This window comes from Dendrobates tinctorius, unplaced genomic scaffold (genome assembly GCF_039654945.1).
Source record: "Dendrobates tinctorius isolate UK_male_01 unplaced genomic scaffold, ASM3965494v1 ptg000157l, whole genome shotgun sequence".
In the NCBI taxonomy this organism is placed as follows: Eukaryota; Metazoa; Chordata; class Amphibia; order Anura; family Dendrobatidae; genus Dendrobates; species Dendrobates tinctorius.
The window spans coordinates 17,832,036-17,848,926 of record NW_027361824.1 but is presented as its reverse complement, the minus strand read 5'-3'; the positions used below and the strand labels follow the sequence as shown (position 1 = coordinate 17,848,926).

At 46.1% G+C, this 16,891-nt stretch overlaps 1 protein-coding gene and 1 pseudogene across 1 annotated transcript in view; one reads left to right on the top strand and one right to left on the bottom strand.

The window, feature by feature from the left end:
- The window catches only part of AAMDC (adipogenesis associated Mth938 domain containing), a 284,239-nt gene that overhangs the window by 151,467 nt on the left and 115,881 nt on the right, over window positions 1-16,891 (bottom strand). The window lies entirely within an intron of this gene.
- On the top strand, window positions 6,483-14,952 carry LOC141051422 (syntaxin-17 pseudogene; annotated as a pseudogene).

Sequence of the window (16,891 nt, the reverse complement as noted above, 5' to 3'; positions counted from 1 at the left end):
GATATTAGGGGTAGTAGCCCGGTAGCTCTGGCTGATGGGATGATGTGGGATATTAGGGGTAGTAGTCCGGTGGCTCTGGCTGATGGGATGATGTGGGATATTAGGGGTAGTAGCCCGGTAGCTCTGGCTGATGGGATGATGTGGGATATTAGGGGTAGTAGTCCGGTGGCTCTGACGGGATGTGGGATATTAGGGGTAGTAATCCGGTGGCTCTGGCTGATGGGATGATGTGGGATATTAGAGGTAGTAGTCCGGTGGCTCTGGCTGATGGGATGATGTGGGATATTAGAGGTAGTAGTCCGGTGGCTTTGGCTGACGGGATGATGTGGGATATTAGGAGTAGTAGTCCGGTGGCTCTGGCTGACGAGATGATGTGGGATATTAGGGGTAGTAGTCCGGTAGCTCTGGCTGATGGGATGATGTGGGATATTAGGGGTAGTAGTCCGGTGGCTCTGGCTGACGGGATGATGTGGGATATTAGGGGTAGTAGTCCAGTGGCTGTGGGTGACGGGATGATGTGGGATATTAGTGGTAGTAGTCGGTCCCTCATGGATCTGTGGTTCCTGCAGCAGCGAATCCTCCATGCTTATTACAAGCTCCATCTGGTGAGTGTATTATTTTTTAGTTGATATACCTACACTGGATAATGCACCATTGCGCTATTTCTCTTCAATAGTATCCCTAGTATTTGACGGGATGATGTGGGATATTATAGAGAATGTGGCTATGCGGAGTGGGCGGGGCTATACACTCAGCTTTATATATATATATAGACATAATCATTATAATTTGTTATAACTAGTTAGTTACTATGTCTGGGCAGCGCTGGGCTCTTCAGCTAGTACTTAATAAGTAACATTTCCCACATGTTTACTTTACATCAGCACAATTTTTTAACCAAAATTTTTTTGGTAGGAAGTTATAAGGGTTAAAAGTTGACAAGCGATTTCTCATTTTCACAACACCATTTTTTTGGGGGGACCACATCACATTTGAAGTCACTGTGAGGGATCTATATAACAGATAATAACCAAAAGTGACACCATTCTAAAAACTGAAGAAGTTTATTAACCCTTCAGGTGCTTCACAGGAATATTTGGAATGTTTAAAAAAAATGATACAGGAAAGATATATATCTTTGTACCGTGTTAGCCAGTAGATAGAAGTTAGTCATTAAAAGGTATCAACCACTGAGGACTCTCAATTCTAAATATTCTTCTTAAAAAAATGAACATTTAACTTTTTTTCGCAAAAAATGTACTTCAGATCCATTTTTTTTTATTTTACCAAGGGTAACAGAAGAATTTGGACCGAAAAAGTTATTGTTCAATTTGTCCTGAGTACGCCGATACCCTATATGTGGGGGTAAGTCACTGTTTGGGCGCACAGCAGAGCTCGGAAGGGAAGGAGAACCGTTTCACTTTTTCAACGCAGAATTGGCTGGAATTGAGATTGGACGCCATGTCGCGTTTGGAGAGCACCTGATGTGCCTAAACAGTGGAAACCCCCCCAATTCTAACTCCAAACCTAACCCCAACACACCCCTAACCCTAATACCAGCCATAGCCATAACCCTAACCACAAACCTAACCCTAACACACCCCATAACCCTAATCCCAACTCTAACCCTAATCCAAACTCTAACTTTAGCCCCATCCCTAACCGTAACTTTAGCCCTAACCCCAACCCTAATTTTAGCCCCCACCCCAACCCTAACTTTAGCCCCAACCCTAACCCTGATGGGAAAATAGAAATAGACTTTTTTTATTTTATTATTTTTTCCTACCTAAGGGGGTGATAAAGGGGGGTTTGATTTGCTATTTATAGCGGGTTTTTATGTTTGGCAGCTGCCACACGCCAAAAGATGCTTTTTATTGCAAAAGTTAGTTTTTGCATCACCACATTTTCAGAGCTATAATTTTTCCATATTTTGGCCCAGAGTCATGTTAGGTCTTGTTTTTTGCGGGACGAGTTGATGTTTTTATTGGTACCATTTTCATGCACATGACATTTTTTGATCGCTTTTATTACAATGTTTGGGAGGCAGAATGAACAAAAACCAGGTAATTCATAAATTTCTTTTGGGGGGTGCGTTTACACCGTTCCACGTGTGGTAAAATTGATAAAGCAGTTTTATTCTTCGGGTCAGCATGATTACAGCGATACTTCATTTATATCTTTTTTATGTTTTGGCGCTTTTATACAATAAAAACTATTTTATATAAAAAATAATTATTTTTGCATCGCTTTATTGTGCGAGCTATAACTTTTTTATATTTTCGCTGATGACGCTGTATGACGGCTGGTTTTTGCAGGAAAAGATGACATTTTCAGTGGTACCACGTTTGTTTATATCAGTCTTTTTGATTGCGTGTTATTCCACTTTTTGTTCAGCGGTATGATGATAAAGCATTGTTTTTTTTACTTGTTTTTTTTCTGGGGTTCACTAAAGGGGTTAACTAGTGGGACAGTTTTATAGGTCGGGTCGTTACGGATGCGGCGATACTAAATATGTGTACTTTTATTTTTTTTATTTACATAAAGAATTGTATTTATTGGGGAAATATTTCTTTTTCTTTATTTAGGATTTTTTATAAAAATATTTTTTTCAAGTTATTTATTTTTTTTACTTTATTACATTGTCCCAGGATGGGACATCATTATATCATGTCAGATCACACATCTGACAATTTACACAGCACTGTGTCAGATCAGCGATCTGACAGACAGTGGGAGAGGCTTCTCAGGTGCGGCTCACAGCAGGCACTTACAAGCCACCGCACTGCAGGACCTGGAAGGACCCCGCGGCCATCTTGCAGCTGGGGGTCTCCATGGAGATCAGAACGCGATCACATTGCGTTGTTCTGAGGGAAGCACGCAGGGAGACCCCCTCATGTTTGAACGCAGTGTGCCGGGGGTTAAAGTGCCGGGAGCGGTCCGTGAGCACTCCTAGCACTTAGTGCCGGGTGTCAGTTGTGAGAATCAGCCGACACCTTGCCGCGATCAGCTGCACTCCCCCAGTGAGCGCGGCTGATCGCGTATGACGTACTATTCCGTCCATGGGCATTAAGTCCCAGGGCACATGGATGGAATAGTACGTCCAAGGTGAGAAAGGGGTTAAGGTCATGGAGAAGCCTAGCCAATTTCCAGACCTTAATCCCATATAAAACTTATGGAAGGGATTGAAACTCCGAGTTGCCAAACGACAGCCTCAAAATCTTAATGATTTAGAGATGATCTGCAAAGAGGAGTGGAGCAAAATTCCTCCTGACATGTGCGCAAACCTCATCATCAACTACAGAAAAGTCTGACTGCTGTGTGTTAGGGACGACGGAACACACTAAATATAAGATAATGTAAAGTGCGTTCGCCGCCCGGGGTCCACCGTGCAGAAGGTGTTAACACTGCTGCTAGCTGATGGCAGACGTGCAATATGGCGGTATTACGCACGCGGGTTGAACGTCACCCAGGTGCGCTGAGCGATCTCTGTTTACTCACAGAGATGCCTTAGGTAGAAAACACAAAAAGGTTGAGCCTGTTAGTGTCACAGGTCTCAGAGGAGTGCACGCACGGTATATGGTCACAGGAGCTGGGCCGTAGGCAGAGGGTCTGCGTCCGTCTAGACCTACCGTGCGTGCGGCGTCGCTACTGCGGATGCCAAGGGGAGCTGCAGACACTGCCGCTAGTCAACAATGCCCAGAAGCAGGCGCACTGTCGGACGCTAGCACTGTGGAGGATGCTGTAGTGGCTTGTAGCTTGCCACTGGCTGGCGCTGACTCTATAGCTAAGTCCCTATACACACTCATAATATCAGAGGGAGGGCATCTTAATGAGTCATTCGCAGGTTCATGCATCCATCACCATTCACACAGTAGCAACTAGAGACTATACTAGCGCATGGCCGAGCTGCCATGCAAACCTTTTATAGCCAGGACCTTCCAGAAACTTCCAGATCCCTGAGATGGACCAATCAGATCTGGAGAAGGACCTGGACATGTGGCTCCCGATCTCCAATGGGAGTTCGTCTTGTGAACATGCTCAGTGGAGTGACAGAAGGACTTAGCCTCTGGAGCGATTTGCTGCTGAGCAGCCTACATTGCCATTGCTGACCAAAAGGTGGCAGCAATAGCCAGCCCCACAGAGCAGGTCTGGGAAGTCGGGATTGCTGAGCAATCTCCTCTGCGGTCGAAAGACAATGGGAGACCGCAGAATGTGAGGCTCTGGATTCCTGTTGAACCGCTGCAGGAACCCGACGCCTAACACTGTGCTTGCCAACAAGGGTTTTGCCACCATGTATTAAGTCTTGTTTGCCAGAGGGATCAAATACTTATTTCTCACTGCAAAATGCAAATAAACGCATATAATTTACACAATGTGATTTTCTGGATTTTATTTTTGATATTCTATCTCTCAATGGTAAAATTAACCTCCCCTTAAAATTATAGACTGTTCAAGTCTTTGTCAGTGGGCAAACTTACAAAATCAGCAAAGGATCAAATAAGTGTTTCCTTCACTGTATATACATATATACAAACATAACTATGGCTGAAAGTGTTGGAACCCTTGAAACCTTGAAATTGCTTCTGAAAATTATTGCACTTACACATGTTTTGTTATACACAGGTTTCTGCTTTTGTGTTGTTCCAATACACACAAAGTAAATAGAGAAAAAAAGGCAAATTGGACATAATTTCACAATAACCCCCCCCCAAAAAATGGGCAAGACAAAATTGTTGACACCTTCAACTTAACCCTTTAGTGACAGAGCCAATTTTGTACTTAATGACCAAGCACATGTATAACAGCACAGAGAGGGGCACGGCACAGGTATAACAGCACGGAGGGGGGCACGGCACAGGTATAACAGCACGGAGGGGGGCAAGACACAGGTATAACAGCACGGAGGGGGGGACACGGCACAGGTATAACAGCACGGAGGGGGGCACAGCACAGGTATACCAGCACAGAGGGGGGGCACGGCACAGGTATAGCAGCACAGGGGGACACGGCACAGATATACCAGCACAGAGGGGGGGCGTAGCACAGGTATAACAGCACACAGGGGGGCACGGTGCAGGTATAACAGCACAGAGGGGGGCATGGAACAGGTATAACAGCACAGAGGGGGCACGGTAGAGGTATAGCAGCACAGGGGGCAGGACGGCACAGGTATACCAGCGGGAGCAACACTGAACACACATGTGACAGCACTGCAATGGACGAGGCTGAAGTTGGTTTCTTATTCGTCCAGTTTCTTATTTGGAGCATTAGTTGGTTTCCTATTTGTTCGTTTTTTATAGCTTTAACAACAATAATTAATAAGCATCACAATAACAAAACACAATGCAGCGAGGTGCCCTGATGTGAATACACTTAAAAACAGCTACAAAAACTATAAAACTGGCACAAAATGGGCATCAAAGTGGGCACCAAAGAGCGTTATAGAAAGGGTTAAATGACTTTGGGCCACTGGTCTCACACTGCAGACATATAGAACAGGGAGCTCCACATCAAAAGCCATTTGGGCCAGGCCAGAGGGACCTGGGTTTGATGCGAGGCATCACTATCTGTGTATTCTCAGTGTGAGATCAGTGGCTCAAAGTCATTTAAACCCTTTAAAAATTAGTTACTTATTAAAATCGGTGAAAATCGGCTGTCTGCCCACTTTGATGCCAATTCTCATGCCCAGAACCCATTTGGGACAGGCTTGGAGGGTCCTGGATTTGATGCAGGGCTCCCTGTTCTATATGTTTGCAGTGTGATATCAGTGGCCAAAAGTCATTTAACCCCTTAAAAACAACAGTTACTTATTCAAATCTGTGAAAATTGGCTGTTTGACCACATCGATGACAATTCTGATGCCCAGAATCCATTTGGGCCAGGCCAAAGGGACCTGGTTTGATGCAGGGCATCATTATCTGTGTATTCTTAGTGTGAGATCAGTGGCCCAAAGTCATTTAACACCTTAAAAACACCAGTTACTTATTAAAATGGCCAAAATCGACTGTCTGCCCACTATGATGCCAGTTCTGATGCCCAGAACCCATTTTTGCCAGGCTGGAGAAACCTGGATTTGATGTAGGGCTCCCTGTTCTATATGTCTGCAGTGTGAGATCAGTGGCCCAAAGTCATTTAACCCTTTCTTTAACGCTCTTTGGTGCCCATTTTTGTGCCAGTTTTATAGTTTTTGTAGCTGTTTTTAAGTGCGTTCACATCAGGGCACCTCGCTGCATTGTGTTTTATTATTGTGATGCTTATTTTTTGTTAAAGCTATGAAAAATTGAAAAGAAAAAAATTGCTGAATAAGAAACTGATGAATAAAGAAACCAACTTCAGCTCCGAATAAGAAACTGGACGAATAAGAAACCAACTTCAGCCTCGTCTGCACTGGGGGAGACCCGCTGACTGCATGCAATGGGTAAGCACTGTGTACAGCAGCCCACAGCTGGACTCCTCCCTGATCACATGATTGTGACATCACCGAAGGTTCTGACATCGCTCCGGAAGCTGCTGCTGCTGCTCCTCACTGTGTAGCATTACCTTCATGGTGACTATCTGGAAAGGTAACGAGCAACGCTATGTTGGAAACTGAACAAAAAGTGTCATACCGGCGCCTGGAGACTGCTGCATAGAAGTTTGCAAAGGTGGTCATACCAACCGATTTGGAGAGATTGAAGAACCACCGGATAAATATTGAAAAGTATCAAAGGTGCAGATCATGGGAAGAGTTACACAAGGAGCATATCAATGCAGGACGTACAGTGCAGCAACTTCGAGCCAATATGCAAGACATGGAAATGCTTTTCCTAAAAGTAAGGGATGGAGATATCCAGGCCCTGACCAAAGTACTACAGCCAGTAAAAGATAAGGCTTTAGAATCCATAAGTGAATTTTTGGAGATTCACTCGAAATCTGCTAAAGATTTACATGAAGCAATTCATTGTGAAGTGTCAAACGAGAAATCGGCAAAAGAGCTGCCTTGTGAGCGCAATTCAGAAATCCAAATAGACGCAAAGTTTATTGAAATTCAAGACCCAAGTGCCTTGGAATCGTGGAATACTTTGGAAAAGGATTTATTGGACTTGAATGAAATTATAAATGAATTTTCCCAACTGGTGCATACTCAGCAGGAGAAGATTGACAGCATTGAAGACCATGTCAACGCTGCTGCTGGGAATGTCGAAGAGGGAACCAAGAACCTGGAGAAGGCATTGACATACAAGCTGTCGCTGCTTCCTGCGGCAGGGGCGCTTATTGGTGGAATAGTTGGGGGCCCTATAGGCCTGATGGCAGGATTTAAAGTGGCTGGCATTGCAACTGCAATTGGAGGTGGACTTTTAGGCCTCACTGGAGGAAAAGTTTTGCAAAAAAAAAAAAAGAAAATGTTGGAAGAGAACAGGTATCCAGTATAGATTACCATCTACAGGAAGAAATAAAATCCACGTAAACCATGTATGCATTTTAATAAAAGTCTTGTAAGATGTTTACCGTAAACATAATTTTTATCTAATACTGGTCATAGGTATATTTGAGAAGCATGTTTGGCAATCATTTTTTTGCATTATTAATTTGATTCGGTATTGTATTATATACTATTCCCCCTGGAATATATTCTCCATGTAGTGTGGTCCAGCGTCCCCAAACGGCATTTTGCTTTTCTATATGTGATTTAAATACTGATTGACAAAAAAAATAGTGTTTTTATTTATAAGTTTTTATCCTATATACTGTGGTACAGTAAAGAGTGTTTTACTGGATGGGAGATATGTTTCTCCTAACAGATTAATGTTTGGCCGGGTTTTTCCCTAAAGACGGGACCTGCGATGATGTCAGGGTCACGTGATCAGCCCATGTGATGTCTACCTCACTGGTGGGAGGGGTTAGGCCCTATGTAATGGAGGTTGGTAAATGCCACAGAGTGAGTGTGTTTCTGGAAACTACAGGAACTTGTGTGGACTCAGCCTGAAGCTTGTATATAGGATTCCTGTGCTGCAGGACTGTCGCAGCAAGACTCGGAAGAACCCCGGGAATGGCACCTGGCGGATGCCGCAGGACCTGGCAGTCGCTTAGTTACGCCCGTCCCGTGCAAGGGGTGAGTCTGGGACCAGTGGTTCTCCAAGCTGGAGTATGTGTTTACTTTCCCTTATGTTTTGTTAAGCTGCTGGTTACTGAGTGACATTAAAACCTCTGAAATTGGACTTTATGCCTGTGTATTGCCTCGTTACTGCCGCCCAGCTATTGCCTACCAGAGCGAATCCCTACAATTGGTGGACTGAATGCGGGCAGAAGCAGTGAGGCCAGACTGTTTTGATTTTTGATCGGTACCCCAGCCTATGTCCTGGGTGAAACGAGTGGCAGAGATCCAGGCGGGGAACTTTCCAGAAATGGAGGCCACGGTAAAAACGCTCATAGAGGCCATGCGACAACAGCAGCAGGCTATGCAGCAGCAACAGGAGACCATGCGGCACCAGCAACAGGAGGCCATGCGGCAGCAGCAACAGGAGGCCATGCGACAGCAGGCTATGCAGCAGCAGGCTATGCAGCAGCAGCAGGAAACAAATCAGCTGTTGATACAGCATATTACAACAGCGCAAGCAAAAGGAGCTGACTGGGGAATCCAGGATATTCGGAAAGCGGTTTGTACAGCGATTCCTAAAATGGAAGAATCGGACGATGTGGAGGTGTATCTGGAGATGTTCGAAGGAGACGGTGAGAGAGAGAAGCTCCCCCGGGACCATTGGGCAGGTGTCCTCGCTCCGTTTCTGACCCCAGGACCGTTGAAAGCGTATCTCGACCTACCCCCAGAGCAAACGACGGACTACACGGTCGTCAAGGGTGAGATACTGGCACGCCTTGGGGTAAATGTGTTAGTGCGGGCCCAGCGGGTACACCAGTGAGAGTTTACCCCATCTAAGCCAGCCCGGTCCCAGTATTACGATTTTTTGCACCTGTTACAAAAGTGGCTGCAGCCTGAAGTGTTGTCCCCCACGGCCATACTGGACCGCATAGTGACTGATAGATTTTGGAGGGCTTTGCCCCACTCCCTCCAGACCTGGGTCGGAGAGGCATCCCCTACTAATGCCATGCAGATGATAGACCTCATAGAAAGGTATGGGGCTACCAAAGAGTTACAGGGAGGGACCCCCCGAAAGGTAACAGGAAGGTTCCGTAAGTCCCCGACCCTGGTTCGGCGAGCAGAGCCCAGGAAGGCCGCTCCGGACTTATCCGGGGAAGGGGGCCCCATAATCTGCTGGCGGTGCCAGGAACCAGGTCATATGAGAGCTGATTGTCCCCACCTGACTGAGCCCATGGACACCAATTTTGGTTACCGCCAGTCCCATAATGCCGAACCAATGTGTGCAATGGGCACCCCGAAAGGCCCTAATATGGAACATTTGTGTCGGGTAGAAGTGGAGGGCACCCCGGCTGTGGCCCCATTGGACTCAGGGAGTCTTGTAACCCTGGTACGAGCCAGCTGGATACATACCAGCGAGTAAACGGGTTGGAAAATTGGGGTGTTGTGTATACATGGAGACTTAAAAGACTATCCCACCACACTAGTCGTAATCAGCACGCCAGCAGGGAGGCGGTGCCACGAGGTGGGGGTGGTGACTAATTTACATTATGAAGTGATAATTGGAAGAGACTTTCCGTTGTTTTCTGTGCTGTGGCCGTCTGTGGTACCATCCACTGAGCAACTGCCGTACCAGAGGCAACCAGGTTACATTCTCCAGAAGGGGGGCATGAACCTGGTGGCCCAGAGGAAGATGTGCTGGCGGTAGGAATAACCTTCCCGTCGGTGGAGGAAGGGGAGAATTCTCCCCTAGAAAGATTGGCTGGAGAGGTGCAAGACTTGCCGCCGGGACCTGAGTTGTCAGACTTGAATGTATCAGGTGACAATTTTGGTACAGCGCAACTCTGAGACCTTACTTTAGCCCAGGCCAGAGAAAATGTACTGTTTGTCAATGGGGAACCCCAACAACCTGGGGTAGATACGGTGTTGCCACGCTTTGAGTTGAACCAGGATTTGTTGTACCGAGTGGAGAAAATACGGGGGGAAATGGTAGAACAATTACTGGTACCTCAGACGTATCGCAGGCTGGTAATGTATTTAGCGCATGTACTTGGGGGCATTTGGGCCAAAAGAAGACCCTCGACCGAATCTTGCAACGATTTTATTGGTCAGGGGTTCATGAAGAAGTTTAACGGTACTGTAGCTCCTGTCCAGTATGCCAGGTAACCAGTTCACAGCCTCACTTTCGGAGCACTTTGGTGCCTTTGCCGATTATAGAGGTGCCCTTCGAGAGAGTGGCCATGGACCTGGTGGGGCCTCTCAATAAGTCGGCAAGGGGACACCAACACATTGTGGTAGTGCTAGATTATGCTACCTGATATCCCGAGGCCATTCCCCTGCGCCACACATCAGCTAAGCTTATAGCAAAGGAACTCATGGGTATGTTTTCGTGGGTTGGAATTCCCCAAGAGATTTTAACAGACCAGGGAACCACCTTTATGTCAAAAATTATGAAGGAACTCTGCCGGTTGTTAAATGTTAAACAGTTGCGCACCTCGGTCTATCATCCCCAAACAGATGGTCTGGTAGAAAGGTTCAATTTAGACCCTGAAAAGCATGTTAAAAAAGGCAGTTTCCAAAGATGGGAAGGACTGGGATCTGTTATTGCCATATTTGTTTTTTGCAGTGCGGGAGGTACCTCAGGCATCTACGGGGTTCTCGCCTTTTGAACTATTGTACGGCGGACATCCACGGGGCTTACTAGATATAGCCAAAGAGGCCTGAGAGAACCAACCTACTCCCCACAAAAGTGTGACAGAACATGTTGCAAAAATGCAAGAGAGAATGGAGACAGTCCTACCCTTAGTCCGGGAACATATGGAGGCAGCACAACGGTCACAGAGTCGGGTCTATAACCAGGAGGCTCGGGTAAGAACCTTTAGCCCTGGGGATCGGGTTTTGGTGCTTGTGCCTACCGTAGATAGCAAATTTCTCGCAAGGTGGCAGGGACCCTAGGAGATCATGGAGAAGGTGGGGCCAGTAGACTATAAGGTACACCAGCCAGGACGGAGAAAGCCAGAACAGGTTTACCATATTAATTTGCTTAAACCCTGGAAAGATAGAGAGCACCCGCGGTCAAAATTGCAGATACTTTGTCTCCTAAACAGGTTCAGGAGGTCCGGGAGTTCATCAGCCGAAATACAGATGTTTTTTCGGAACTCCCTGGATGCACCTCCCTAATCCAACATGACATTGTCACCGATCCACAGGCCAAGGTCCGACTAAAGCCATATCGAGTGCCTGAGGCCCGGCGACAAGCCATCTCGGAAGAGGTAAAAATGATGCTACAGTTAGGGGTCATAGAAGAGTCTCAGAGTGAGTGGGCCAGCCCATTAGTTCTAATACCCAAACCTGATGGGTCTCTAAGATTCTGTAATGATTTTAGAAAACTCAATGATATTTCAAATTTGACGCCTACCCCATGCCCCGGGTTGACGAGTTGATAGAGCGCTTTGGGCAAGCACGGTATTTTACAACTCTGCACCTCACAAAAGGTTATTGGCAGGTACCCCTAAAAGAGGCGGCGAAGGGAAAAACGGCGTTTATAACACCTGAGGGGCTGTTCCAGTATAAGGTGTTACCCTTTGGGTTGCATGGCGCTCCAGCAACGTTCCAGCGGTTAATGGATATTGTTCTCCGTCCCCATCGCCGCTATGCCTCAGCCTATCTAGATGATATTATTGTGTTCAGCACTGATTGGGAAAGCCACTTAGCAAAAGTACAGGCAGTGGTAGACTCCCTGCGACAAGCAGGGCTAACTGCCAACCCAAAGAAGTGTTTCATAGAGTTGGAGGAAGCCCGGTACTTGGGTTATGTCATTGGGAGGGGAGTTCTCAAGCCCCAAGTGAACAAGGTCGAGGCAATTCAGAACTGGCCCCGTCCCCTCACAACAAAGCAGGTAAAGGCCTTTTTGGGTTTGGTGGGATATTACAGGCGGTTAATTCCAAACTTTGCAACCCTGTCCGCACCTTGAACAGATTGTTTAAAAGGAAAAAAATCTGTGATGGTCCACTGGAATGGTCAGTTAGAGGAGGCCTTTACAAAAATTAAAAGGGGTAATGTGGGGTTCACCAGTCCTGATCACTCCAAATTTCAAAAAAGAGTTCGTGGTGCAGACTGATGCCTCTGAAATAGGCCTCGGTGCCGTGCTTTCTCAGGAAGTTAACGGGGAAGAGCATCCCGTTAGTTTCCTAAGCCGGAAGCTTACCCCAGCTGAAAACCCGGTACAGTATTGTGGAGAGAGAGTGCCTGGCCATCAAGTGGGTACTGGAATCATTGCGCTACTATTTACTGGGAAGAACATTTGGGTTGGTGACAGATCATTCCCCTCTTACGTGGATGAGTCAAGCTAAGGAGCGGAATGCCCGAGTCACCAGGTGGTTCCTGTCTCTGCAAAACTTTAAATTTTCAGTAGAACATCACACAGGCAGACTACAGGGGAATGCAGATGCCCTGTCCAGAGTTCACTGTATGTCATGTGTCCACCCCTCTAGAGTTGAACATAGGGGGGAGGTATGTGGTACAGTAAAGGGTGTTTTACTGGATGGAAGATATGCTTCTCCTAACAGATTAATGTTTGGCCGGGTTTTTCCTTATAGACGGGACCTGCGATGATGTCAGGGTTAGGCCCTATGTAATGGAGGTTGGTGGTTGCCATAGTGTGAGTGTGTTTCTGGAAACTACAGGAACTTGTGTGGACTCAGCCTGAAGCTTGTATATAGGATTCCTGTGCTGCAGGACTGTCGCAGCAAGACTCGGAAGAACCCCGGGAATGGCACCTGGCGGATGCCACAGGACCTGGCAGCCGCTTAGTTACGCCCATCCGGCGCAAGGGGTGAGTCTGGGACCAGTGGTTCTCCAAGCTGGAGTATGTGTTTACTTTCCCTTATGTTTTGTTAAGCTGCTGGTTACCGAGTGACATTAAAACCTCTGAAATTGGACTTTATGCCTGTGTGTTGCCTCGTTACTGCCGCCCAGCTATTGCCTACCAGACCGAATCCCTACAATACCTTATATGGGATTGGTTGTTGTATTATTGTGAAGTGCCCCAGGTAGAACTGGACACAGGTTGATCTGACTCAATGGAAGTCAATGGGTGCAGAAACGCTGCAGAGCCGCGAAAAGAATTGACATGCTGCGGGAAAAAATAAACACTGCATATAAAGACGGAATTTTTTCAAACAATTTACAAAACCATTTTTTTAGGGACCACCTCACATTTGAAGTGAGCTTGTTGGGGTCAATATAACAAAAAATAACAGGAGAAAATGGACCACAAAATTTGTTGTGCAATTTCTCCTGAGTACGCCAATGCCCCATATGTGGGGGAAAGCCATTGTTTGGGTGCATGGCAGGGCTCAGAAAGGAGGGAGCAGCATTTGACTTTTTGAACGCAAAATTGGCTGGAATCAAGGGCGGGCAAAATGTCGTATTTAGAGACCCCTGATGTACCTAAACAGTGGAACCCCCCAAATTCTAACTTCAAACCTAGCACAGCTCTAACCCCAACACACCCCTAACGCTAACCTCAACACCACCGTAACCCTAATCCTAACCCCAACCTTAACCCCAGTCGTGACCCTACCCAACCCTAACCCTAGCTCTAAGTCTAGCCCAAACCCTAACTATAGCTATAGCCCCAACCTTAATGGAAAAAAATAATTTTTATTTTATTTTAATATTTTTACCTAAGGGGGTGATATAGTGGGTAGTGGGGTTTGATTTACTATTTTTTTTTTTCATTTTGATCACTGTGATAGACGCTATCACAGTGATCAAAATGAACCAATAGGAGAAATCTCCTATAGTTGCCGGGTACCAGCCGGCAGATCTCGGCGGGTGCACTGCACATGCCCCCATTTTCCTCCCAGAAGAAGACGCTGAGGGCCGGGGTACACAGCTGGAGGGACCAGGGAACACTCCATGTACTGAGGGGGCTCGGGGCACCCCATTTCTCTCTCCTCTGCTGAGTTAGATCAGATCAGAGGAGAGAGAAATAAATAGGAAATCTGACTTTGTTTTGTGGTCGCCGTTATTCCGCAACACTGGAGTCCGTAAAAACCAACCCGAATCACGTTCTCTGGGGTTTCAGCTACCCCCGGTAGCCGAGACCCCGGAGATTTTCCGATGCTGGGGGGGTGCTATCTTATTTCTCAGCTCCGTTAAAAAGGGGCGCTGAGGAATAAGTACCCTTAACTGTCGCCGTTAAAAGGCGTATCTGCGGTTGTTAAGGGGTTAATATTAGTTCACACCCTTTGGAATAAATAACTGCAATCAATCGCTTACTATAACCATCCACAAGCTTCTTACACCTCTCATCTGGAATTATGGACAGCTCTAGGTCTCCCATATGTGAAGACGCCTTCTCCCAACAGCAATTTTGTAGCGCCTCCGTCCCAATCCGTTCCCCGGCCCTCACCTGTTGCCTCGGGGCTGCCACTTTACTGCGGTGCCTGGCGGGGTAGCTGGTCTCCTGGGGCTCCCTTCCCGTATCTCGCGGTGCCTGCTTCTGCTTCCTGGACGCTGCACACATCCCGCAGATCTCCAGGTGCGCCACTGAGGACACGCGCACACTCCTGGTCTCTTAAAGAGACAGCACGCCATTTTCAAAAATAGGTTTCAGCCAATGGCTGATTGTCTTGTACTATTTCAGGCACCTCTGCCCTTAGGGAGGTGCCTGAGCAACAAGTGTTTCCTGTTGCTAGTTTTCAGGTTTTTCAGGTTCCTGTACCTGCGTGTTAATGCTCTGTTGTATCTTGCTAATACTGGTTTGCCTCCTCAGTGTGTCCTATGTGTCTTCCCACGCCTTCGGGGACTACCCCAGCACCTACTGCATTTCTCCATGCCAGCAGCTGCCCACTACCCACTTCTGCCACTTATCTCCTGCGTGGTTCTCCGCTACTTGCAGTACCTGCCTGCCAGTCTGGTCGAGTCAGCTCCACGTACCCGGGGTCTAATTGGAGGTAGCACCTTACATCTCCTGCACTTCCATTCTGGTCCTGTCTTAGAGGTCTTACTATGGAAGTCTGGGACTCGCTTAGTCACGCCCCCTTCGGAGCATCCCCGGGCAGTGGTCCCATGGTTCTACAAAAATTTGGTCTAGTTTACAAAATGGGGTCACTTGTGGGGGTTTTCCACTGTTTAGGCACATCAGGGGCTCTCCAAATGTGACATGACGTCCGATCTGAATTCCAGCCAATTTTGCAGAGAAAAAGTCAAACGGCGCTCCTTCCCTTCTGAGCTCTGCCATGCGCCGAAACAGTGGTTCCCCCCACATATCAGATATCAGCGTACTCAGGACAAATTGCACAATAACTTTTGCAGCCCAATTTTTCCTGTTTCCCTTGGTAAAATAAAAAAAATTGTACCTGAATTAATCTTTTTGTGAAAAAAAGTTAAACATTCAAAAAATTCCTGTGATGCACCTGAAGGGTTAATAAACTTCTTGAATGTGGTTTTGAGCACCTTGAGGGGTGCAGTTTTTAGAACTGTGTCACTTTTGGGTATTTTCTATCATATAGACCCCTCAAAGTGACTTCAAATGTAATGTGGTCCCTAAAAATAAAAAGGTGTTGTAAAAATGAGAAATCGCTGGTTAACTTTTAACCCTTATAACTTCCTAACGAAAACAAAATTTGGGTTCCAAAATTGAGTTGATGTAAAGTAAACATGTAGAAAATGTTATTTATTAAGTTTTTTGTATGCCGTATCTCTGTGATTTAAGGGCATGCAAATTCAAAGTTGGAAAATTGCAAAATTTTCAAAATTTTCGTCAAATTTCTGTTTTTTTCACAAATAAACGCAAGTTATTTCAAAGAAATGTTACCACTAACATGAAGTACAATATGTCATGAGACAACATCGTCAGAATCACCAAGATCCATGGAAGTGTTCCAGAGTTATGACCTCATAAAAGGACAGCGGTCAGAATTGTAAAAATTCGCCCGGTCATCAACGTGCAATCCACTCTTGGGGATAAAGGGGTTAATAAAAGAAAATCAGACGTCACTTACACTGCGACGTCCGCTATAGCTCAAAAATGAAAAAGCCCTTCTACCCCAACATACAGGCTCTCGATTACCTGGAAATGTGAAAAAGGAAGCTGAAGACCGACCTCTTCCGACAAGCCTACAACCTGCAGTAACGACCAGCTCTGCCCTCACCTACTGTATGCTCACCCGCCCCTTGTAGACTGGGAGCCCTCGCGGGCAGAGCCTTATATTGTTCATGATCATTGTACTTGTTTTTTATTATTAGATAAGCAAAGTCACTGGACAGAGCAATTAATATATGTCAGAGATAACACCAATAGATATTTAGTATCAAAAAGTTACTGCCATCATTGTGAGCAGGTATGGAGTTTTGGTAAAGATCTGGTTCAGATCGAAACGCGTCGCTTATACCCCTGAGTGCACACTGTCAATGGAGTTTTCACCGCACAGAAATTACTTTTTTGATATGCACCAATAAAGTTTCAAGAATTTTTTAAGGAGCTGGAACATTTCCCCCTTTTATTTCTACTTTTGTTCATCTTGTCCTTTCAAGACGGAGTTCCGTGCACCTGCGGATCTAGTTGGTGAGCTGGCTGTGGTTTTACCACTTTTTTTGCAATTTCTACAAGTATTCCAGCGCATATATAAAACATACTATTATTGTAATCCCCAACTTTGGGGTATTACACTATTGTCCACTGTTATCAGCCTGTTTCCATGTTAGTTCTCAATTATCCTGAGCAGTGTTCTCTGTCTTCAGCATTTTTCCACATGCAATTATTGTGAGCTATTGGCTGCTGTTATCAGCCATTCTATCATTATATCA